We start from the raw sequence: 23,598 nt of genomic DNA, 5'->3' as shown, positions 1-23,598 counted from the left end.
CATTACGGGATGCCTTCCATTCGGATACCGCGGAGGTGGGCCGGACAGACAGACAGACAGACAGACAGACAGACGGACGTACGGACGGACAGACAGACAGACAGACAGACAGAAGGAAACAAATAAACAGTCGCACGGACAGGTATGCGGGCATGCAGACTCAGAATTCCAGACCAGAGGAGAAAATAAAGCATTGAATATGACAGTGATCGAGATATACAGGCAGACAGGCATTCATACAGAGAGAGAGAGAGAGAGAGAGAGAGAGAGAGAGAGAGAGAGAGAGAGAGAGAGAGAGAGAGAGAGAGAGAGAGAGCGGCGAGAGAAGAGAGAGAGAGAGAGAGAGAGAGAGGCAGGTGAGGGGCGAAGGTGTGTGCACTGCCAAGGAGTAACTAGGCCAAACTGAAAGTGCTGCACTACGCGTGCCGCGGTTCGCGAGTCAAGGAAAGAGGACTGCGGAGTTAACGCAATAATCATAAACTCACGTTACCTCGGACTCCCCCCGTACGGCGGGCACCGCGTTGTCGAGGGCAACACCGAGGGCAACACCAAAGGCAACACCGTGTGCGAGGAATTTTAGCTCCGCAAGCTGACCGGAGAATCCTACTTAATCGTAAACATAGAAAAAAGTGAGAAAAAACAAAAACAAAAATGACCTGCGTGGGAAAAGATTTACTTTTGAAAAAGTTTTTCTCATGCGTCGCTGGCCGATTGATGGCGCGAAGGTCCGGGCGGCTGGGTTGTTGTTGTTGTTTTTTTTTTGGTCTTTTTCTCGCAGCCGCAGGCGGGTGAGCTATACCGAGTCCCGGTGACACCGGCGCCGCCGGCGTGTCAGGGCGGCAAGGCGAGGTGTGGCGGCGCGAGGTGCGGCGGCTCCTCTGCTATTCCTTGTGTGGGGATGCCTCGCGCGCGCACTCACACACACACACACACACACACACACACACACACTCGCTGCAGTGGCGGTGCGACGCAGACGACGCCACTTTCGCCGCCCCGTCCAGCCATCAGTGCCGACGCCCCGCCCCCTCCCCCTCCCTCTCGCTGAGCAGGCAATCTCCACCGCGAGGCCGCCTGCGAAGCGCGGCATAGGCCGCAGTCGGCCACCGGTGTGCGGCGGGACTGCCTACCCTGCGCGCCACAGGCGCTCCTTCACTTTGACTTGAAAGGCTAGACCACAACTGATCTTATGCCGGTTCGGGCCCGGTAACTGCCCCCGCCTCCGGACTCACAGACTCTTTGCGTCAGTCCCATTTTCAGCAAGTTCCGTTTTTTTTTTAAATCTGCGGTCGTTGAGAAATTGTGCGGCGTCCCCGCGCTACCTGGCGGTCTCTCTCCCCCTCCCCCCCCCCTCCGCCGCACCGGATCCTTTTTAATCCACCAACAAGGCGCGCGGGCTGGCGGCGTCTTGGCTGCACGTTCATCTCATTCTCCCCCCTCCCCCTCCCCCTCCCCACGGCCAGCACCCTTAATTGCATTAAAACGAATTTTCTGCGTCCGGCGCCCTCTGCTTTGGCTCTGGCTAACTTGTTTTCTGCCCGTCCGTCCGTCGGTCGGTCTGTCCGTCCGTCCGACCGCCGGCGGACACCTCGACGACCCGTCCGCGTCTCGTGGCTGCGCCTACACTGTGCGCGTGAGCGTGTTTCCGTCTGTCCGTCTGTCTGTCTGTCTGTCCGTCTGTCTGTCTGTCTGTCTGTCCGTCTGTCTGTCTGTCTGTCTGTCTGTCTGTCTGTCTGTCTTTGTCTCTGTCTGTCTGTCTGTCTGTCCGTCTTTTTCTGTCTGTCTGTCTGTCTGTCTGTCGTCTGTCTGTCTGTCTGTCCGTCTGTCTGTCTGTCTGTCTGTCTGTCTGTCTGTCTGTCTGTCTGTCTGTCTGTCTGTCCGTCTGTCCGTCTGTCTGTCTTAGTCCCAGCCGCGCAACACGTGACGGTGTGGGGGTGGGGGTAGGCTTACACTGCTATTTCCTGCATAAATTAGCTGCGGAAAGTTTGGCCGGCAGGTCTATGGAAATGAGGAGATGATTGGTGCGTCAAGACTAAATGGAGATCCGCACGGCGGAGAGACAGGAATTTTTTTTTTAAATTTTTTTTTTAAATTTTTTTTTTTAATTTTTTAAAATTTTTTTTTAAAGGTGGAAACACGACGTGCGCGCGACCTCGTGACCGTCGAGGTGACCTCCGGCACCGCCAGCAGCAAAAGCGGTGCACTGGTAAAACAAAGGCATAAAAATTACGCCCTTAAGGGCATAAATACTCTTTTACGCCCTTCCAGGGGCATAAATCGTTTTATGCCCTTGGGAAGGGCGTAAATGGTATAGGAATTTCAAAAAAATTTTTAATGCCCTTCCCAAAGGCATTAACGATTTATGCCCTTTAAGGGCGTAAATCGTTTACGCCCTTAAAGGGCATAATTTTTATGCCTTTGTTTCACCAGTGTGCCAACAATCTCTCGCGTTGTCGCGTCCCGACTGGACGAGGAGGCGGACGCGCGGGCCCGCACGCAATGATAAAATAAAGAGGGACTAACATGGAAAAAAAGTGGTCGGGAATTGGTTTGGTTACTCTGCGGGTCGTGGAATGCGGGGGGGCTGGCGGGGGGTGGGGGGACCACTGGGGTGCGATGGAATGCTGCGGAGTTTGAGGTCAGGGATGCAAGGAAGGCGGTTCCGCGTTGGCAGGGGAGGGGCGGGCTAAAAATGCAGGCTATGGAGACCACTGCCCCCTTCTCCGACCGTCTGCGGGCTGAGTCCGAACGGCACTCCGTCTCTCTCGCACTCGCGGCGCGCTCCGCGGGGGTGCGAGAGAGACTGCGACCGGGCGCTGTTCGGGACGGCTCTGCCCGAGGAGGGGGGGGGGGCGGTATGAGCGGGGAATGCGATACCGCCCGGCTGAGGCACGGCCTGGCTGGGGCGGCCTCGGGCCGACACCCTGAGTGTGAGGTGGGGCCGAGTGGGACGACCACCCCACAGTGGGCCAGAAGGCCGGTGGAGGCGGCCAAAACTCCAGACGCGTTTTGAGCTCCAGAGCCGCTAAATGGGACACGAACCGAACGTGTGACCACACCAATGGATTGCTCTCCGGACGAGGAATCCATTGGTCGGGTCACACGCTCGGTTCGAGTCCCATTTAGCGACTCTGGAGCTCAAAACGCGTCCAGAGTTTCAGCCGCGTCCGCCGGTCTTCGGGCCCACTGTGCATCCCCCTTCCCTCGGGCTGAAGTGTCCTCGCCCAGCCGAAAATTCCGGCCACCCTCCGGCCGGAAAATAGTCCGGGCCGGACTCCGTTATGACTCCGGCCGTATTTTGGGTAAATTTCCGGCCGGACACCACCGGACTCCGGCCGGCGAGCTGTCCGGCCGGAGTCCGGTGGTGTCCGGCCGGAGTCCGGTGGTGTCCGGCCGGAGTCCGGTGGTGTCCGGCCGGGACGCGGAGCCCGGGCCCGGGAGCAGACATCAGTCACTCTGGCCACAAAGACCATGGGACAGTGTCGAAGGTATGGTGGGAAGGTCAATTTTCGATTCTGAGTCGATTGGTACCATCGCCATACCCGTAGGACCATCCGTTCGCAAAATGACCCAAAAAGTGGAGCGGGTTGCCTACCCAATTGTCATACAATTGTGCCTACCTTCGGGGCGGTGGCTCGGGTCCGGCCGGAATCTGAGGCTCCGGCCGGAGATTTTCAAAAGTTCCGGCCGGAACAAAAAGTTCCGACCGGACTTCAAAATGTCCGGCCGGACCGAGAAATCCGGCCGTAAAAAAGCCCCCCCGGGCCCGGGAAAAAAGGCTAAGTTCCGGCCGGAACTAAAAATTTCCGGCCGGAATCAGGGCCGGAATTTTCGGCTGGGCGAGCCCAGCGGACCAGCGGCCCACGTAGTACCAACATAACAGCCTTTTCAGTTTGAGGAACAACAGGTTCCTGCAAAACGACCTCCTCTCTCTCTCTCTCTCTCTCTCTCTCTCTCTCTCTTTTCCTCCTCCTCCCCTTCTCTCTCTCTCTCTCTCCCCTCTCCCCTCTCCCCTTCTGTCAGAGGGGACTGCCCCCCGGCTCCAGCCCACGCGTGCTGTTTGCGCCGTCCCCTGTGTCTGCAGGTGGACAGGACAAAAAGACGCCCAGGTCGCAGAGGGCGTCGTCTAAATAATAGAGGGACACGCGAAACGCTTCGCCGCTCCGTCCCCCTCGCGCCGCACGGCGCGGAGCGAGTGCGAGCGAGACGGAGCGACCGCGCCATCTCCCGTCCGTCGGCAGGGTCGGAACTTTCACAGATAGTTAGTCCCAATTCGTTTGAAGACACTGTAAGTGCGAGAACGGCAGTGCCTTCTCGTCGCTCGGACCAGAAACTACTTCTTAACTGCGCTTGCCTCATTTTTTTTTAAACTGTTCTTTATCTTTTCTTTATTCGGATCCGAATCGCCGAAGTTGATTCCTCGCCCGTTTCGACCTTGAGACAATCTGTGAAGCCACATGCCCATCCTCGTATAACTGACAAAGGCTGACGGAGGCACCACTTCTAGCTAGCAGTGCAGGAGTCTCTCTCTGATCTGTCTCTCCCCAGTGAACAAGTGCCCCCTCTCCAAATTTTCGAAGGGCTTTAATAGTGGAGGTGCCCTTTTTGTGTGACCTACAGATTGGGTCACATAGAGGGGAGCAGGGGGAAAGGGAGGGGAGGGGAAAGGGCTAGGACTCCCCTCTCTCCCATCGCTCGCTGCAGGGCCGACAAGCGATTTCGAAGGAATCTGTCTCTCTCGCACGGCGGCGGCGCGGTCTGCGGGTGCGGCAGAGACAGAGCGATGCTTGGGACCCGCTCGGCTGCAAGGCTCTTGTACGACGGCTCTGTTTAGCCGGGGCAAATACGAGCAATGCGTCGCTCGCTGGAGTAGTCGCTCGCTGGAGGGAGCGCACAGTGGGCCAGAAGACCGGTGGAGGCGCCCAAACCCTCGGACGCGTTTTGAGCTGCAGCGTCGCTGAATGCGACTCGAACGGAGCGTGTGACCCCACCAATGGATTCCTCGTTCGGAGAGCAGTCCATTGGTGGGGTCACACGTTCGGTTCGAGTCCCGTTCAGCGACTCTGGAGCTCAAGACGCGTCTAGAGTTTTGGCCGCCTGCGCCGGGCCTCTGGCCCACTGTGCAGCGGGGCAGGCCATTTTCGTTGGCGGGGAAATCTCTCTGCGGGATGCGATGCGCGGTTTGTTTGTCGTTGTCAACGCTTCGCGGGCTGAAGCGGGCTGAAGCGGGGCCGAAGGAGGCTGAAGCGGGGCCGGTCGATGGAGCAGCAGCAGCAGCATGTAACCCACATGGAAGGCGGTGACACTCTTTTTTCCGATGATACATTTAGCAGTCGGCGGTGCCGTGTTGTGGGGCGGGGCGGGGCGGGGCGGGGCGTGGCGTGGCGTGGCGTGGCGTGGCGTGGCGTGGCGTGGCTGGCGGGGCGGGGCGTGGCGTGGCGTGGCGTGGCGTGGCGTGGCGTGGCGTGGCGTGGCGTGGCGGGGCGGGGCGGGCGGGGCGTGGCGTGGCGTGGCGTGGCGGGGCGGGGCGGGCCGTGGTGGGCGTCGGTGCCGCTCGGGGCGCTCGTACGGGAAGGCATTAGGGCTGCGTGACGAACGCGACACCCGCCACGCCACGATAAAAACTTTGCGTCCGCGTGTCTGCCTGCCCGGTCTGCCCGGCCTTCCCGCCCGCGGCGTGGCTGCCAGCCCCGCCGGCCCGGCTCCATGTGGTGCGTATCGTCATCTCGTGTAGCAGTGTAGCGGGGGGCTGGGCTGGGAAGACGCCGAACGACGCAGGAGACTGCCATCAGATGCCGGAGGATCGCACAGTGGTGGAGGCGGCCAAAATTCAGGACGCGTTTTGAGCTCCAGAGTCGCTAAGCGGGACTAGGAACGAGCGTGTGACCCCACCAATGGATTCCTTGATCGAAGAGCAATCCATTGGTGGGGTCATAACGTTCTGTTCTAAACATTTCAACCAGTCTGCGACGCACTTTAGGAATAAGCGTGACCTGCGGGAGGGAGATGATAAAAATAATTGGAATGTTGGTACTTTCATTCCGCTCCCCAGGCCCGCCCAGTCAGCAGCCAACCGAGCCAGCGCGCTCTCCCCCGAGCCACGTCTGTGAGTGCTCCCCCCCCCCCCCCCCCCCCGCACCTGGCCCGGCCGCGGGCCGCCTCGGCGTGGGCGTGCGGGCAGGAAACTCAAAACGGAAGAAGAAAAATAAAATGGAATGAAGAAACGAGGGGATCCGGTCGCAGTCCCGGTCCGCGGCCGAGTGGCCGCCTTGGCGAAACTTGCTGTTCTTTTGCATCCCGGCCCGAGAGAGAGAGAGAGAGAGAGAGAGAGAGAGAGAGAGAGAGAGAGAGAGAGAGAGAGAGAGAGAGAGAGAGAGAGTGAGAGAGAGAGGCAGTCGACGCGACTCTGTTACCGCAAGGCTTCACCTTTCCCACCAACCATCACTCAAGAGGGGCTCGACCAGCTTTCCTCCAACAGTGCCTTCCCGCCACCCTCCCCTCCCCACCCACACCCCCTGCACCGGAAGAAGAATGCACAGAAAAAGTACGGAACACGTCTGGTCAATTTTTCAGAAAAATACAAAAAATTACCTAGACTGCTTGTAACTTGCAATCAACAGCCGCCTCTGCTGGTTGGCAGTGTAATCACGGTGGAGTCTTCGAGGACGTTTCGATCAGCCGCTCTGGCTTGCGCAGCTTGTGCCTACCAAGTCGCCGTGGGAGGGGGGGGGGCACAGTTGAGGGGCACAGTGACATCGACAGGCCGATCCAGTCGCCCCGTCTCTCTCGCACCCTTCGGAACGGCTCACGAGTGCGACAGGGACGGGCCACTCCTCGGAGTCAGACTTCGGCGCTTTCCGCCGGGCCGCCCCGCCCGTGACCTCTGCAACCAACCCGGCGATCTTTTTTTGTTTTGGTTGTTGTTTTTGTGTCCCGTTCATGACCTGGAAGTACGACAGGCTGGGTGGGGCTGGGCCAGGGACATTGCAGGGGCGCGGGGCCCACGGGCCGACCGGGGGGCAGGTGATCCAGGGGGGGGGGAGGGGGAGAGAGAATTGTTGCGATTTCCCCCGGGAAACGTGTCCGCCTAGCAGTTTCTGTTTCCATGCGTCGCTTCCGTGTCGGTCCGTCTGTCTGTCTGTCTGTCTGTCTGTCTGTCTGTCCGTCTGTTTGTCACAACACTGACTTGCCTACACAACAGGCCAACTTTGTTTGCATGCCTCGTCTAGGACTGTGCTGCACTTCTGGAAGAACAGCCAAAGTCCACCTGTGATTGCTTTTTTCTTTTACTATGAGTCCGCTTTTTTTCTGTATTTGTTGCCAAGCCGCGCGCGTGGAAACAGCAACCTACGATGGGATGTTGCGTGGACCCTTAGTTCCTTTCCCCGGTGCGACGACCCCACTGCCCAGCCTCGCCCTCGACGCCGCCTGCACTGTTATCTCGCCTGCAGACCGGCATGGCACGCCGCGGCACACAGTAAATGTCTTACGGTGAAAGGCTGCACCAACATATTATGGTGGAGATTTTCTCCATAATACCAACGAAATTCGTCAAAATATCTATAAGGTACAGTGAATTCTCAATGGTATGTTACGAAGTCAGCTGCACCACCATAATATGGAACATTTTCACCATACAATGGAGAATCTTCACCGTAGAACATTTAGAGTGCACGGCGCCGTAAAAACATTCGCACGTTGCAGGGCGGAGCTAGAGCGGCGGTGCACAGTGGGCCAGAAGACCGGCGGAGGCGGCCAAACTTCCTCACGCGTTTTGAGCTCTAGAGTGGCTAGACCGGACTCGAAGCGAGCGTGTGACCCCACCATTGGATTCCTCGTTCGGAGAGCAATCCATTGGTGGGGTCACGCGTTCGGTTCGAGTCCCATTTAGCGACTCTGCAGCTCGAAACGCGTCCGGGATTTGGGCCGCCTCCACCGGTCGTCCGGCCCACCGCGGCCCACCGTGCCGCGCCCCTTCCAGTGGGGGCTCCACCCCAGTGCGGCCCGGCCGGCAAAGTTGCCCGGGAAGCGGAGGCGCTGGCGAAGGGCGCGAAAACCCGCAGTGTTCACGAAAGGGGGAGGGAGGCGAGGCGAGGGCAACTTCATCGAGCAGTTTTTTGTTTCGCTTTGTCTTCGCGACACCTGCTCAGCAGTTTGGCAGCTTTGGCGCGCTGCGCTGCGCTGCGCTGCGCTGCGCCGAGCTAAGCCGCTGTGATCTGAGTCGCGCCGCGGCGGGCCCCGGACGCGCGTGTTCGGCACGGCTTTGAGGCTCTTCTCTCGGCCTTGTCGATGGCCGATCATGTCCGGGCCGAGCGCGCCGCCGCGCCGCCGCGCCACCGCCTTGTCGACGTGTTGACTTGACGGCAGTAAAACGTTTACGGGCGTCACCACGAGAGGGCGCTGTCGTAAATTCCGCGTTATTGAGTGCCACCCTTCGGAGCCTTCTGGACCGCTCTCAATTACTTGACGCTCACGCTGCGTCTGTGTGCGTCTGTGTGTGTGTGTGGGGGGGGGGGAAGATGGCCCGATATGCTCCCAAGCGGAAGTTCAACGACCAAAATCGGCGTCCCTGACGGCGTCCCTGACGGCGTCCCTGACGGCGTCCCTGACGGCGTCCCTGACGGCGACCCTGACGGCGTCCCTGACGGCGTCCCTGACGGTGTCCCTGACGGCGACCCTGACGGCGTCCCTGACGGCGTCCCTGACGGTGTCCCTGACGGTGTCCCTGACGGCGTCCCTGACGGCGACCCTGACGGCGTCCCTGACGGCGTCCCTGACGGTGTCCCTGACGGCGTCCCTGACGGCGACCCTGACGGCGTCCCTGACGGCGTCCCTGACGGCGTCCCTGACGGCGACCCTGACGGCGTCCCTGACGGCGACCCTGACGGCGTCCCTGACGGTGTCCCTGACGGCGACCCTGACGGCGACCCTGACGGCGACCCTGACGGCGCGTGGTGCAGCACGCCGACGACGCGACGCCCACGCCGGGATCTTGGCGGGGCGGTCCGCAAAGCCACCGCCCGGCGCGCGGCGCTGTCGTCGCTCCGTCTCTCTCGCACCCCCGCGACACGTGCCGGGAGTGCGAGAGAGACGGAGCGACGGGGCTGTTTGGCTATGCAGTGCCGGCGCTGGCCCAAGGCCGCGGAGAGGCGAGGCCGAAGAGTCTCTCTCGCGCCCTGGCCGTGCTGGCCGTGCTGGCGGCGCGCCCCGCCAGAGCGACAGAGACAGGCCGCGCCGAGCGACGCGGCTCATGCATTTCCGCAGTGTGGACACGCCGCGGACGCCGAGGCCGCCCCTTCCAGGCGTCGCCTCAAAGCCGATGAGAAATCTCGGATGGGCGAGAATCGCCGACGGACCTTGTTACAGCCATGTACACTTTCGTGCAAATTTTCGGCAAGTTTTCGAAAGAAAAACATTTTAAATTGGCTCATTTTGCCGCCAGCCCGGCCTTCGACACCGCAACGCGGCTGGTTTTGCTCCGGGCTTGCTGACACCCTTTTTCTTCCTCGTAGAGGGTGGCTGTGCTGAAGAGCAAACCGACGAAGTACGTTTAGGTTGGACCGAGTTGACCGATGGGGCGGGGAAAGATATTGAGACGAAGGAGTGGAGGGGGAAAGGGGAGGGGGCGGGGCACACAGTTCGGTACGGGCCAACTGGGCAAACACGGAGAGAAAACAGCCAGATCGAAGTTGCCACACTGTGTGAGGGCGCCCGCCTCATTTAAGCAACGAAGCGTTAGTCTTGCACGAACCCCGTCTCGTACCAGGGTGGGGAAAAACCCTCAACACGAAACAAGAAAACTAAATTTTTCGCAAACCTCGTGTCGTGTTTCGAAAGAGGCTCGCGTGGGAGAGTCGTTTGTTTTCATGTCGGTGCACTTGTCACAAACAACGCTTTTGGCTGCGGAGGTGTGCCCCCCATTGTATCTCTCTCTTTGTCCGCCCTGCTTCCCTGCCTGCATGTCTGCCTCTCTCTGCCTGTCTGTCTGTCTGTCTGTCTGTCCGACGGTCCCTTGCGAGCACCTAATTCATTTGGTAATCCCATTAGTTGTGGCCGCGGTGTGGGGGCGAAGGTGTACAAAGAGTTGGAATTATAGGGGTGCAGAAAGCCAAGGAAGAAAGCTGGGCGTGTTGGAGTGGCTTACAACCCCCCCCCCCGCCTCACCGGGATCGTCCTCTTATTACGTAACGGTTTTCGACAGCGCTGTCCTTGTTGCCCCTCGTGGACTGCAAGTTACGTTCGGCGAATTTGATGAGACTTAACCCGGCGCTGCGTGTGGGGCTTCCCCGAGGGGTTCTCCCTGGGATTCCCCGAGGGATTTCCAGTGGGCGTGCCAGCTCCTTCCCGCCGCACGGCCCTGCGTTGCCACATTCCTCATGGCAGTGCCCTGGCACCCCTCGACCGACGGTCCGGCCCACAGTGGGCCAGAAGACCGGTGGAGGCGGTGGAGAGACTGCGGGGACACCGTGCTCCTTTCCCCGTGAGTCCGGTTTGTTATCTCCAAATGAGAGTGCGTGGACCCTTTCACGGGACCCTTATGACGGCCTGCACCTTTGTGTGGCTCGCCTGGGGAAGTGGGTCAGACAGCGTCGCCGAAAAGCGTGCGTCTGTGTGTGTGTGTCTGTGTGAGAGAGAGACACTTCCCCTTCCGCCTACTGTACGCGCCCCGCGACGCGCCCCCACCCCACCGGCACCCTCAGTGCGTTGCCTGCGCCACACTTCCAACCCCAGCTCGCCCCCTCCCACCTGCAGGGGGCCGGCTCAACAACAACAACAAACCAAAACCACACCAAACGGTGGGGCCGTTTGGGGGTTTTCGGGCCAATGGGGGCGTCTTTTAACCAACAACAACAAAAAAAACAACCACCGGGCCGGACCCCCGTTTGGCCACCTCAAAGGGTGTGGGGCAGCGGGGGGCCCCTAGCGATGGCTCGCCACCCTTTTCTTGGGGTTTATTGGTTTGGTGGGTTGGGTTGTTGTTGTTGTTGTTGTTGTTGTTGGGCGTGATGGCGGGTGTCGCTCCCTTGTCGATCGATTTGCCCCGCGATGACACTTTGGACGCTATATCCCTCCATGAAGGAGGCGGCGCCGCACTGCAAGCGGCCCTTCTGCTCCGCGCGGCGAGGAAAAAAAGAGGCGCCGGGGGGGGATCGAACCCGCGACCGTCGCACTAGTAATTATTATTGATCCGCGGGCCCGACGGGGCGCCCGATACGGCCCGCTGGGCGGTGTGCGTGGGTGGCCGTGGCCGGGTTTTAATCGCGCAGCTCGGCGCGGCGCGGCGAGTGAGGCTGGGGAATTCCGCTGCGATTCGACCGAAATTTCGTCGTCTCGATTCCGGCACCGCGAAAAAGAAAAAGGCCTTCGTTTTTTTTTTTTTTCCGATCGCGGGGTGTTTGGGCATGATTTGGTTGAAGTGCCGCACAGAGGCAAGAGGGGAGGAGGAGGGAGAGAGAAGAGGAGGGGTCCTCGCACATTCTTTCCCCCGCCTCCCCCCCCGGCCGGGCTGGCCCCCCGGCCGGGGAGAAGAAGGGAAGGGGCCAAGGAGTGGAGAGGGGAGAGGGAGGAGGGGGGGCGGAGCGGGGGAAAGGAGGGGGAAGAGGAGGGAGAGAGAGAGAGAGCAAGAGAAGACAGGGCGGACCCCCCCGGACAGAGGGCGCGAGGCCCCCCCCGGGAGAGAGAGAGAGAGAGAGAGAGAGAAAAAAAGGGGGAGAGAGAAGGAGAGAGAGAGGAGAGAGGAGAGAGAGAGAGAGAGAGAGAGAGAGAGAGAGAGAGAGGAGGGAGGCGGCGAGACAGATGTCCACCTAATCTGGTTCCCCGGCCCGCAGTGCGAGCAGTGCGAGCAGGACGGGGCAGTGCGGGGCAGGAGGCGTATCACGCGCAATCCAATCCAATCAGGCTAGACAACTCATCGGCGGCGGGCAGTCCAGGCAGTGTGGCCCGAAATGAGCGACGCGTTTCGCATTTTCCCGGCGGCCCCGTCCCTCGCCGCCGTTGAAGGATGTCTGCGGCGCCGATATCGACATACTCATTTTCCGCGCGACGCCGCGCCGCCGTCCCCGTGTCTTCGTCCCCACGCTCAGCAAGACCAGCAAGACCAGAAATGTGCGAGTCCAACATTTTCTGGTCGAGAAAATGTGCCTAAAATATTGAATAATCAAATTGAGTCTGCCTTAAAATTCTCGCATCAAAAACCATCAAACTTATTGTTTTGTTAAATTTTGAATATAGGGTCGAAGGGTCGACTTAGAGTCAGTTCAATTCGATTATTTGATTCCGAAACATTACTGGCGCGTCTCCAGGCAAGCGCCCGCGAAGTGGCGGGTAGGCCACACGCCGCACAGCCATGCGTGGCGGGACTGCCTATCCGGCACTCGGCGGGCGTTTTGCGACCTGGTTTCTCCCCCTTTTCTTCTTCTTCTTCTTCTTCTTCTTCTTCTTCTTCTTCTTCTTCTTCTTCTTCTTCTTCTTTTTTCTTCTTCCCTTTTTTTTTCTTTTTCTTCTTCGCCTCCTTCCTTTCTTCCCCCTTTCTTTTTTTTTTTCCCTCCAATAATCCTTCGGGGGTTTCATTCCTATCTGGGACCCCCCCGGGCGCGCCTGCCGGCCCGTCTGCCTGTCTGTCTGTCTGTCTGTCTGTCTGTCTGTCTGTTCGTTTTGCCAGCGTATTCCCATATCATTCGGTCTCCGGGATTGGAGAATGGGCCATGCTGACGCCATGGATCACACGACACGGACATATTCAGATGAGACGGAAGGACGGACAGACAGACAGACAGACGGACGGACAGACAGACAGACAGACAGACAGGCAGACAGGCAGACAGTCTCTCGTCGCTGTGCGCCATGCGAGCTTCGCGCCCGTAATCGTTCCACTCCTTGGCGCGCCTAACTAGCTGCCCGATAAGGAAGCTTGGCGGTAGAATGTTTTACTCCCTCCCCTAAACGTCGGCCGACACCTCCTGTCTGTCTGTCTGCCTGCCTGCCTGTCTGTCTGTCTGTCTGTCTGTCTGTCTGTACTGTCTGGCGGATTGACCGTCGTCCGGTTTGAAACAAGAAATCAAGAGTGTGGAAAAAATTGCCCCGCGAAAGTAAAGAAAAGCCAAACAAAACGGCCGTTTCCTCGTCGGGCGCGCTTTGATAGAGAGAGGAGGAGGGTGCTTTGCGCTACTTGGGCACCGCGAGCGAGTGGTTTCCCTTACCTTGGAGAGCGAGAGAGAGAGAGAGAGAGAGAGAGAAAAGAGAGAGAAAAGAGGGGAAGAGGGGAAGAGAGAGAGGGGAAGAGAGAGAGAGAGGAGGCAGACGCGAGGTGAACGGTCCCGAAAAGGAAAGGCGAGGGAAAGAAGGATGATAATGACAACGCCTGAGCGTTCCCTTTCATTTCGGCGAGGGTCGTTATAATTTCAAATGGCGGGGCGTCGCCGCGGCGCCATGACCACTGATGAGATAAAATCGATGTGGGTTTGCGGGGCACGCCGTTTGGTGGGGAGGGCCTCCAGGGACAGAAAGGGAGGCGACAAATTGAGCAGTGAGTTTCATACGACTTTTGAAAAAAATAAAATAGAAAAGGTGAATAGCTTATCGTGTTCGTTTAATGTACCACACTATAAAACAACCAATGTAAATAATTTTTTTCGTGTAGTGCGGTGCGAAGGCGGAAGGGCGGGTCTCTGCCGGTGACATCATGGTGTGACGTCATCACGTGACATCGCAGCAACATGCACTGTCTCGCCTTCCGTCATAATGGAGCGTCTATTTGTATTAGCGCGGCCATTTCCGAGTCTGACTTGCAGTGCCCTGGCTTCCTATCTGCGAGGGTCGAGGGGTGGGGGGGGGGGAGATTTTGGGTGTAAAGGGGGGTCAGAGGGGCCGTGCGTCTGGCGAGGAGGTGTGCGGATTAATGAAATTCCGAGAGCGGGACTAATTTGAAGAGATAAGGCGAGCCGTGCACAGTGGGCCAGAAGACCGGTGGAGACGGCTGAAATCCTAGACGCGTGTTGAGCTCCAGAGTCGCTAAAAGGGACTCGAACCGAACGTGTGACCCCCCCATGGATTCCTCGTTCGAGAGCAGTCCATTGGGGGGGTCCACGTCGGTTCGAGTCCCCTTTAGCGACCTGGAGCTCAAAAAGCGCTAGAGTTTTGGCCGCCTCACCGGTCTTCTGGCCCCTGTGCCGGCCCGGGGAGGGGCTCGACCGGGTTCAAGGGGGGGCCAGGGGGTGGGCGAGTACCTGGACTGGCTTCCTCATCGGAGCGAGGTGCTTGACGACCGCTTGTGAATTTGAATTTGCCGCCCCACCCCTCTGTTTCGCTCAAGTAGAGTACTCGGCCCAGCGCGCGCACGCTGCGGTGTCGAGACAAAAAGGGGCTGCATTGCCTCCGCCGGATTACGCGTTCGGCGGCTTTGGCGCGCCATTCGTTTCAGTCATCCAGGGAAAGGGAAATAAAAACAAAAGAGAGAGAGAGAGAATGCCGAAGCGGTGTCACCACACGTCCGGGCCGGAACAACGCATATGGGGGTGGGCGGGAGTCGAACCCGCGACCTTTGCGCCGTTGCTGTGTGGGTGTGTTTGGCGTTGCGTGCGTTGGCTCATTCAATCACACGCGCTACTAACAATCACCACACTCCAGTGTGCGCGCGCACACGCACAGACACACACACAACGCGAAAAGGTGCGTTGCTTGCTCAAAATCCGGCGAGAACAGTGCAGGCGCACAACCATATTCCGCGGGGAGACGCGGTGTGCGAGGCTCCGCGCGACGCGCAAAAGAGGAAAGAAATGGCAGGGGCATAAAGAGAGGGAGAGAGAGGTGAAACACAAATAAAAGAAAAAGAGCGCAAAATTATAATGAAAGTGAGAGCAGACGGGACAGAGCCACCGGCCGTGCCTTTTTCTCTGTTTCTCCCGGAACGCAGTGCCGCGAGACCAAGTCTCTCAAAAACCTGACAAACTATTCTGCGCCCTGCAAAGAAAATAGAAACGAAATTTCTAGTGTACATATTCGCGGTGCGGGCGAAACCCGGTGAAAGCGCCCGAATGGCTGGTGGCCTTTCGAATGCGGCCCAGCGAGGCACAGCCTGTAAAGCCACGCAGGATGGCGCCGCACTTTTGGGGCTGCCTGTACCGGCCGACAGCGCCAAAGTTATTTCTCGTGTTTCCTCGTCAGCCTCTCTTCGTCGGAAAGTTGAATCGTGACGTCAAAATCGACCCGAAGTAGTTTTCATTCCTTTGCTTTTGTTGCAGGGTACACTACCAGTCAGAATAATTTAGAGTGTGAACTTTAATTTTGATTGGTTCCACTCGATGTTTCTGGGATGACTTGTCGCAGGGTTGGCATAAGTTTTACCCTGCAATTGCGTTTCTAATTTTTCATCCTCGTCCCTTCGCGCACCCAGTTGGCCCCGGAGGCTGACAAACCCCGAGGACGAAACGTGTGGCCCAGATTTAAAGGGGCGCCTTTGTCATGCAAATGCGTGTCGCGACAGTCGCAAAGTTGGCAACATTATTGATCTAATCCCGGGCGAAAGTTTGCAGTGTTAGGTCGGTGCAGGGCAACTTGGTGGCCGAAGTTTGGCGTCCTAAGGTATGCATGGCTGGTGCCATCGGGTGTTGGCCGAGGTCGCGGGTTACTTGTAGGAATGGCCGTACTTAGCAAGGTCAAGGTGGAGCTATCGCACAACACCGGGGGGTCGTTGGACCCCGGCCCACCAGGCCTGCCCGGCCACAGTGGGCCAGAGACCGGTGGAGGCGGCGAAAATCCCGGACGCGTTTTGAGCTCCAGAGTTGCTAAATGGGGCTCGAACCGGACGTGTGACCCCACCAATGGATTCCTCGTTCGGAGAGCAATCCATTGGTGGGGTCACACGTTGGGTTCGAGTCCTGTTTAGCGACTATGGGGCTGAAAACGCAGGTTACTTTGCTGCCTCCTCTGGGGGGATTTGGTGCGGCCGCACTGCGGGGCCGCGGGGGCGTTGCCCGCGTCGCCTGAGTCTGCGGGAGATTATGTGGCATCTGCCAGACCGTTCTCCCGGTGCCCACCTTGGGGGGGACACTGCTTTCTGTCTCTATTGCTCTCTCGAGGCGTCCCGTCGAGGTGCGAGAGAGCAAGCAATGTCACCGCCCCCTTTAATTGAATCAACTGTCCCTTCGGCCAGCCTTTGGAAAGCCTTTGGAAGGCTTTTGGAAGGACGATGCTTTTGTTTCGCCGAGTGGAGCCGAAAGTGGCTGCCGCAGAACTGCCGCCCCACTGTCTCTCTCGCACTCACAAGGCGTCCCGAAGAGGTGCGACAGAGACACAGTGACCTGTTTCGTCTTTTTAGCAGATGATACCTTCACACTTGAAATATACTTAAAACTACTATACATGAAGGTGTCAGCGTGCTTTTACTCTCGAGTCCAGAAACGAAGGGCGTATCCTAAACAATATAATAGGGGGTGGCTGCCCGGGGGGGGCTGGTGCGGGGGTGGCTGGCTGGCAATGAGGCGCAGCCTGCGCGGGAAATTTGACAATCCCTCCCGGTACAGCGCCAGCGGCACCGGGGCCCAAACAATGGCACCCCCTCCTCGCTCGCGACGGCCTCCACGGCCTGCGCGCAACATTGACAATCCCTCCCCGCCTGCCACGGCGCGGAATATCGCGCAACAATGCCTCCCGATTCGGCCCGCCCGGGGGACTCGGGGCCCGCTCGGGCTCGGCGGCGGGCGGTGCAGGGGCCCCCTCGGCACGGCTATACCAAAATACCAACACCGGCCACCTCGCTCGGGTCTATATTTTTGTTTCATACACAATTTTAAATTTCTATCTTTGGAATGAGCCCGCATACTACCCCGTACAAGGAAACCGAACGAGTATTGACTGAGAAATTTGAAAGGGGAAAAAAAAAAAATTTGAACTCTACACCCCCCCCCCCAGTCTTAATGGGGAGGCCTCCTGCTTTACTTCGGTGTTCGGGATGGGAACCGGTGCTATCAGGTACCTGGGGTTAATCCCGTCAGCGACCCAAGCGTTCGCCGGGGACCCAGTAGGACCCCAAAGCTCAGGCAGCTGGGTGAGAGCACCCAGTACGAAGCTCTTTGAGGGGGGGGACGTAGAGTGAGACGACAGAGAGACAGAGAGAGACTCAGACAGAGAAGAGGTTTGGTGGGAGCTTCTTGTTTCGTAGGGTTGGTTGTGTACCCCATGGTACCCCCACTGTCCGGCGCTCCCGTACCGAACATACAGCGTTTTAGGCCAGCTTCAAAGGACTTATCATCGCCTCCCCGACGAGTCAAGGAGGCACCCCCGCAACCACACACCGGATGGTCTGGATTGATGGATCAAATACTCCATCGCTCCAGTGCCGAGGCCAACCCGCCGAAGCGGATTGCTTTTTAGACACCCACAGCGTAGAGGCCAGGTGAATGTGACTCTGACCACTACGCTATCACGCTTGTACGTCTGGCAGCGTGTTGGACGACGGGTTTGAGTTGCACTGGGAGGAAGGCGGTCGAAAAATGTAATGAAATGATGGGATTCGATCCCCGGACCCCGCCATCGGGATCACACGACTTTACGCTCTCGGCCACCACGGCCCATGATGAGGGAACGGCGTGAGGTGGGTTCTTGACGCAACAGGACTCGACCGACCCGGTCAAAATTTCGCAAGAAGTTGGGGGAGTCGAACCGCCGACCCTAGCAATCAGAACCGACGCCTCTACTCCCTGGACCACCACGTCCCATGCTCGGAGTGGGCTCACGTTTACGTGTTTCAACCGCACTGGGTGAGGCAGTAAAATTAAATGGAAATATTTGTTAGGAGTCGAACCTCCGGCATGTGGGTCTGTTGCACACGGCTCCGCTCGGATGGCCTCGAACCACCACCCTTAGGATAGTAAGTCGAAAAAACGTATGTGACGCTGGTATTCGAACGCCCGCCTGCGGTAACTCGATCCCACGTCTCTAACCTCTCGGCTATCACAGCAGTTGTGAAACGCGATGGATCATCTGCCTTCATTAACGTTCGTTGAATGAGATTTTTTTTCTTTTTGAAAGGAACGGTTTTTAGCGTTCCCATTCTCTACTTTGCTCAAGGATACCCAACAAACTTGCCCATCAAACTCAACACGTAAAAAAAAAACAACGAGAAAGAGTAGGAGTTCGCAGAGAATCCCGAAGGGACGGTCGATCCAAAACGAAAACCGTTTTCGGGACCGGTTTTCGCGCGAACTCTCATGGCTTCCCCAGAGCCGAACCATACGTTGCAAAACTAAGTTTCTCACCAAAGTTTCTAGCAGTGCTTAATTGAAACGGGGCCTTGAGTCCCCCTATCTACTGGACTGGTGCCGTCGTGCGCGGAGGGGGGGGGGAGGGTGGTCAGCGAAAGTTGTGAGCAGATGGCAGCCGGGGCGGCGTGTATAACTGCAGACCGGGTCTCTCTCTCTCTCTCTCTCTCTCTCTCTCTCTCTCTCTCTCTCTCTCTCTCTCTCTCTCTCTCTCTCTCTCTCTCTCTCTCGCTCTCTCCGCGAGCCTGCTGCGGTGAAGGCTGTGTGCAGTGGAGTGGTCGAGCAGACACCCCGGCAGACGCCTCCAAGGTGTGTTCCCGAGGGTGGCGGCGTCGGGAGGCACACTGTGTGTTCCCGAGGGCGAGATGCCGTGGAAAACAACTTGGCGGCCGTGTCGGGTCGAATCCTCAGAAAAGACATTATTGTTCCATGATCGAATATGATGGATCGCCGCACTGAGTGCCGGCGCTCACTTCTGTTTGCAAACCATTCATCAATTTGGCGAGAGCAAGGCAAACTCGTTCTCTCTTTCTCCCTCTGGCCCCGCTACACTACACTGTCAGGGTCTGCTGGCTTGCGCTCACTCCGGGTTTCCGCGTCCATTCTTTCAAACCACCATCACTATTATGATATTTCGCATTTGAAAAATATTTTTGCTGAGGCCGCGTACAGTGGAGGCGCGGGAACAAAGATTGCATGGGGACATCATTCAAAGTGTGGTGGGTCTGGAATAATCTTCTTTGCACGCGAAATTGGGATTCATTCTTTTCCCCGCGGTGTTTATTTTGCGTGAAAGTTTCCGTCTACGCGGCTAGGAGGCACAAAGACAGCCAGAAGACCGGTGGAGGCGGCCAAAATTCTCGACGCGTTTTGAGCACTCAGAGTGTGTGGCCCTGGTGTGTCCATTTTAGGGGTGCGATCGCTATCTCACCGACAGTGGGCTACCGTCGAACGGTTCCCCGTGCCCCCGTGAGTGCGACAGAGACAGAGCTCACAGTGTGCCCGTCGTCTGGGCGCTCATCCCGGGTTGTCAACGCGCTATCGACCGCCGTCACGGCCACTCCCGATGAGTATCTACGACTGTCTCCCTCGCACTCCCAACCCCGCAGGCGCGACAAGGCGGGGCAATGCGGCGTCGCCGCGAAACGTGGCGGCCGGGGCCCTTGGCAAAAAGTGCCATTACCCCGTAAGCAGGAATTTCATTGAATCGAACCAGCCCGGATCCGCCCTCGCACTCATGGTCGCCGGGGCCCAATTTGGAATCAGGTGCGAGGGGGGGGGGCCTTTTGGTTTGTCCCCCCCATCCGGGATTTGCCATTCGAATTTAAAACCGGGGCGCGGGCGGAATGGACGACCCCGGAAAAGGGCGGGGCACCGGGCTTTTTGTTATGTTGTGTTTGAGTGCGCGGAAGGACAGAGACAGCGGTGAGCTGTGTGAGTGTGGTGAGTGGAGAGAGAGAGAGAGAGAGAGAGAGAGAGTATACGCGTGGGTGTTGGATTGCCGCATGGTCGTGTGTTGCGCGCGCTTTCAAAGAAATAGAGCAAAAGAGAAGTTAAAGGGAAGTTGAAAAAAAAAAAACGAACGCAGAAGGATTCATCCACGTCTATTTTGTGGTCGGCTGGGTCTGTAGCGAGCTGCAATGATCCGCACTGCCTCGCCGCCGTTTTCACGTTCCTCTCTCTTTTTTGGGAGCTGATGACGTCATTGATTTTGAACTGACTTACAATACCATTGAACTAGAGTCGCAGAAGCCCTACAGTCTGGCGCAATACTGGTGAACATTCGGGTCCACAACCGCTGCCCGGCGAGGAGGACCGTGGCCATGCGGTTTTGGCGGTTTTGGCTCCGGCTCGGCACGGATCGGTGGTCGCCTCGCCAGTTTCCAGGCTTGGCCGCGGACGTATTGCTCTCTGCGGACACGGCGGTTTCCGGCTGACTTCGGCCCGCCGGTCCACGAAGCGGAGATTGGTCGCTGTCTATCCATAATCCCTCTCTCTCGCTCCCAACATGCACCACGCTGTCCGCACCTAAGTGCTTTTTAAAAATTAAGAAAAATAAAAATGATGTGCCTACCCTGAGGCCGCGCCACCATACTGTGAATAGTGCAGGATAATCGGCCCACGCGCGGACGGGGTACGAAACAAAGCCGAATTTGGGGCGGAATGGCATGGAGTGTGCGTCCATTCAAACTCCAGTTGTGGCACAGCCAGTTTGTTTTCACTGTTGCGTCCCTTCAAATGGGCGTTTTATGTTTCCGCGCGGCCACTCTACGGCCTGTAAAGGAGAGGGGGGTGGGAGTGAAATGGCGCGTGTCATTCTGTTTGTCCCTATCAGCGCCCGTTTCGACTGGACGGGCAAGACTCGGCCGTCCCGACCTGCGCAAGGCGCGACAGTGGGCCAGAAGACCGGTGGGGGCGGTCAAAATCCCGAACGCGTTTTCAGCTCCCGAGTCGCTGAATGGGACTCGAACCGAACGTGTGACCCCACCAATGGACTGCTCTCCGAACGAGGAATCCATTGGTGGGGTCACACGTTCGGTCCGAGTCCCGTTAAGCGACTCAAGGCACGTGAGTAGGCCGAAGGTGAACCTCGGGCCTCGGAGCGGTCGGGGGGAGCTAAGTCGCGATGGATTAGTGAAGGGATGTGCCAGTGGCTGCCCGTGCGGCCTGGCCAGGCCTCGTTTGTCGGCCCACGTTTATTAGTGACTCTCTCTCTCTCTCTCTCTCTCTTCTCTCTCTCTCTCTCTCTCTCTCTCTCTCTCTCTCTCTCTCCTTCCTCTCTCCCTCTCTCCCTCTCTCCCTCCCTCTGGCGGTGCTGACTGAGCGGGCCGTGCTTGGCGGTTTTCATCTGGGCATAACGGGTTTACTGTCCATAACAAGGTGGCAGCTGCGCGGCGAAATGTTTAATAAAGAGCCGGGGCGCCACTTTGCAGCCGGGGGACCCCCCATCCCCACCCCTCACCCCGTTGGTGCTTCACGTTAAGTGGGGGTGGTCCATCACGGATGCCGCTATGACAATTTGTCCCAGTTCGTGTCGTGATTGCATTGGTCCCTCGTCTCCCCTCCCCCCTCTCTCTCGCTGCGATGTCTGTTCGGATGTTTGCACGTCTGCGCAACAAAGTAATAATGAGTTTGCGAGCGAATTCCTGCACTGTGTTAACGAGGATGGCGGAGGGGCGGGGGGGGGGGGGTAGATTCGTGCTGCCCGGGTGGAGGGGAGAGACAGCCACACAGTGTAGCGCAAGCCTGCTGAGTTTGTACGAGGCGGCCGAAATTCTCGACGCGTTTTGAGCTCCAGAGTCGCTAAATGGGACTCGAAGCGAACGTGTGACACCACCAATGGATTGCTCTCCGAGCGAGGAATCCGTGGGTGGGCACATTGCCGGGCACACTGCCGGGCACACTGCCGGGCTCACTGCTCAGGCCTTGCGTGCCGGTCCAAGGGTTGCCAACCAATGCCGGGGCGAGGCCGGCGAGGTCGCCGACGCACGCACGGAGTGGCTCGGAGTGGCGCGGAGTGTCGCACCCTCACCCGGCTGGCTGGCCTGGTGGTGTCAAGCCGAGCACGCCGCCGGGCCGGGCCACGCGGTCGGCAGGGCGATCGTTACCCGCCATTAGGTGGCCTATTTGTTTTGTTGCTCAATTATTCACTCGTCGGAGGAGCGGCCAAGAAAGCCGACCGACTGCTTTCTTCTTCGAGACTCGCCCGTCCGGCCAGAAGACCCGTGGAGGCGGCCAAAACTCCGGACGCGTTCTGAGCTCCAGAGTCGCTGAACACGACTCGAAGCGAACGTGTGACCCCACCAATGGACTGCTCTTCGAACGAGGGATCCATTGGTGGGGTCACACGTTCGGTTCGAGTCCTGTTTGGCGACTATGCAGCTCAAAACGCGTCTAGAATTGGCCGCCCGCGCCGGTCTTCTGGCCCACCGTCTAAGGGAATACCGCCTCGTGGGCCATGTGTTATTGATCTCCCACTTGTTTGCTCTGTGTGTGTGTGTGCGTGCGTTTGTCCTGTTGATGCCGTCTGGCCGTAATGGAAAGGGACGTTCCCATCCGGGTGGCACGCGCCACGCGCGCGACGCGCAGGGTGGAAGTATTGAGTGAGTGCGCGTTGGCCGGCGTTGCCCGTCGCTCGTCCAGGGACTGTGGCACTGCGCGAACACGCTTCCGTCTTTTGCAATGCTTGCGTATTGACCGTAATGGTCGTTTCGCGTGCGTCGCGCCGGCCGTCAGTCTGTCTCCCTCGCACTGTGCCGGGACGCTCCGCGAGTGCGACAGCAACGACCTCTGTGGAACGGGCCTGCTGGCAGGGCTGGCAGTGCTGGCGCCCCGCCCCACGTGTGGCCCACGCGTGGCCCCAGTGCGTCCGCACTGATGCCGATTTATGGCCCTTCCGCTTCCGGCCAGTGTCCCCTGCACTCTTCCGGAACGCTTCCCCGCGCTGTGACTGGGACTGTCCGACGACTATTTAAAATGAAATTTAAAAAAAAATCGAATCTGTGGAACTAGTGCTGTCGAAGATTACGCCCCCAAAAAGAGAGGTCTTTTTGGCTTTTCTGAATGTTTTCTGCTGGAATGCACAGTAAGTCAAAAGACTCGGACCTGTTTTGAGCTCCAGAGTCGCTAATGGGACTCGAACAGAACGTATGACCCCACCAATGGATTGCTCTCCGAACGAGGAGTCCATTGGTGGGGTCACACGTTGGGTTCGAGTCCTATTTAGCGACTTTGGAGCTCAAAACGCGTCCGGGTTTTGGACCGACTCCGCCGGTCTTCCGGCCCACTGTGAGTCCACTGCAGCAATCAATCGGGCAGTGCGGTCTGGCATGGAGTCCCCGCGGGTCGTGCGTGGTGTGTGGTGCGATGCGGCGCGCCACTGCCGCTCGGCGCGTCCAACGGGAATGCGGGATTCGGAGAATCGGGGATTTGGCCCAACGCGCCGGGGATCAGTACGTTAATTGCTTCTGGGACGCCGACATCCTTGGGGCGTCAAAATTCGAAAACGGCACCAGTCTCTTGCTTGCTGTTGGTCACTGCAGCGCTTTTTTTCGTTTTTGTTTTTTGTTTGGAATTTGCTTGTTTTTTGCTAGTTTTTTGCTTCTTTTCGTTTGTTTTTTGTTTCCTTTAAGCATCTTTTTTCCCTTGTTTTAAAGTTTTATAAATACGTATTGCGCTGAAGGGTACTGTGTAAACCGGTTCGCACTCGAACCCCCATTTGTTTTTGTTTTTCTTGTTTTGGACAATATAAGCCACTACTCTTTCGACCCGACCGGTTTGCGATGGTGCAGGTGTCGCAGTATTATATGAAGCAATCCGTGAAGGGAGGGCCATATCCCTG

This window comes from Thrips palmi, unplaced genomic scaffold (assembly GCF_012932325.1).
Source record: "Thrips palmi isolate BJ-2018 unplaced genomic scaffold, TpBJ-2018v1 HiC_scaffold_3, whole genome shotgun sequence".
NCBI lineage: Eukaryota > Metazoa > Arthropoda > Insecta > Thysanoptera > Thripidae > Thrips > Thrips palmi.
The sequence above is the reverse complement of the archived record's forward strand: the minus strand, read 5'-3'. Positions refer to the sequence as shown.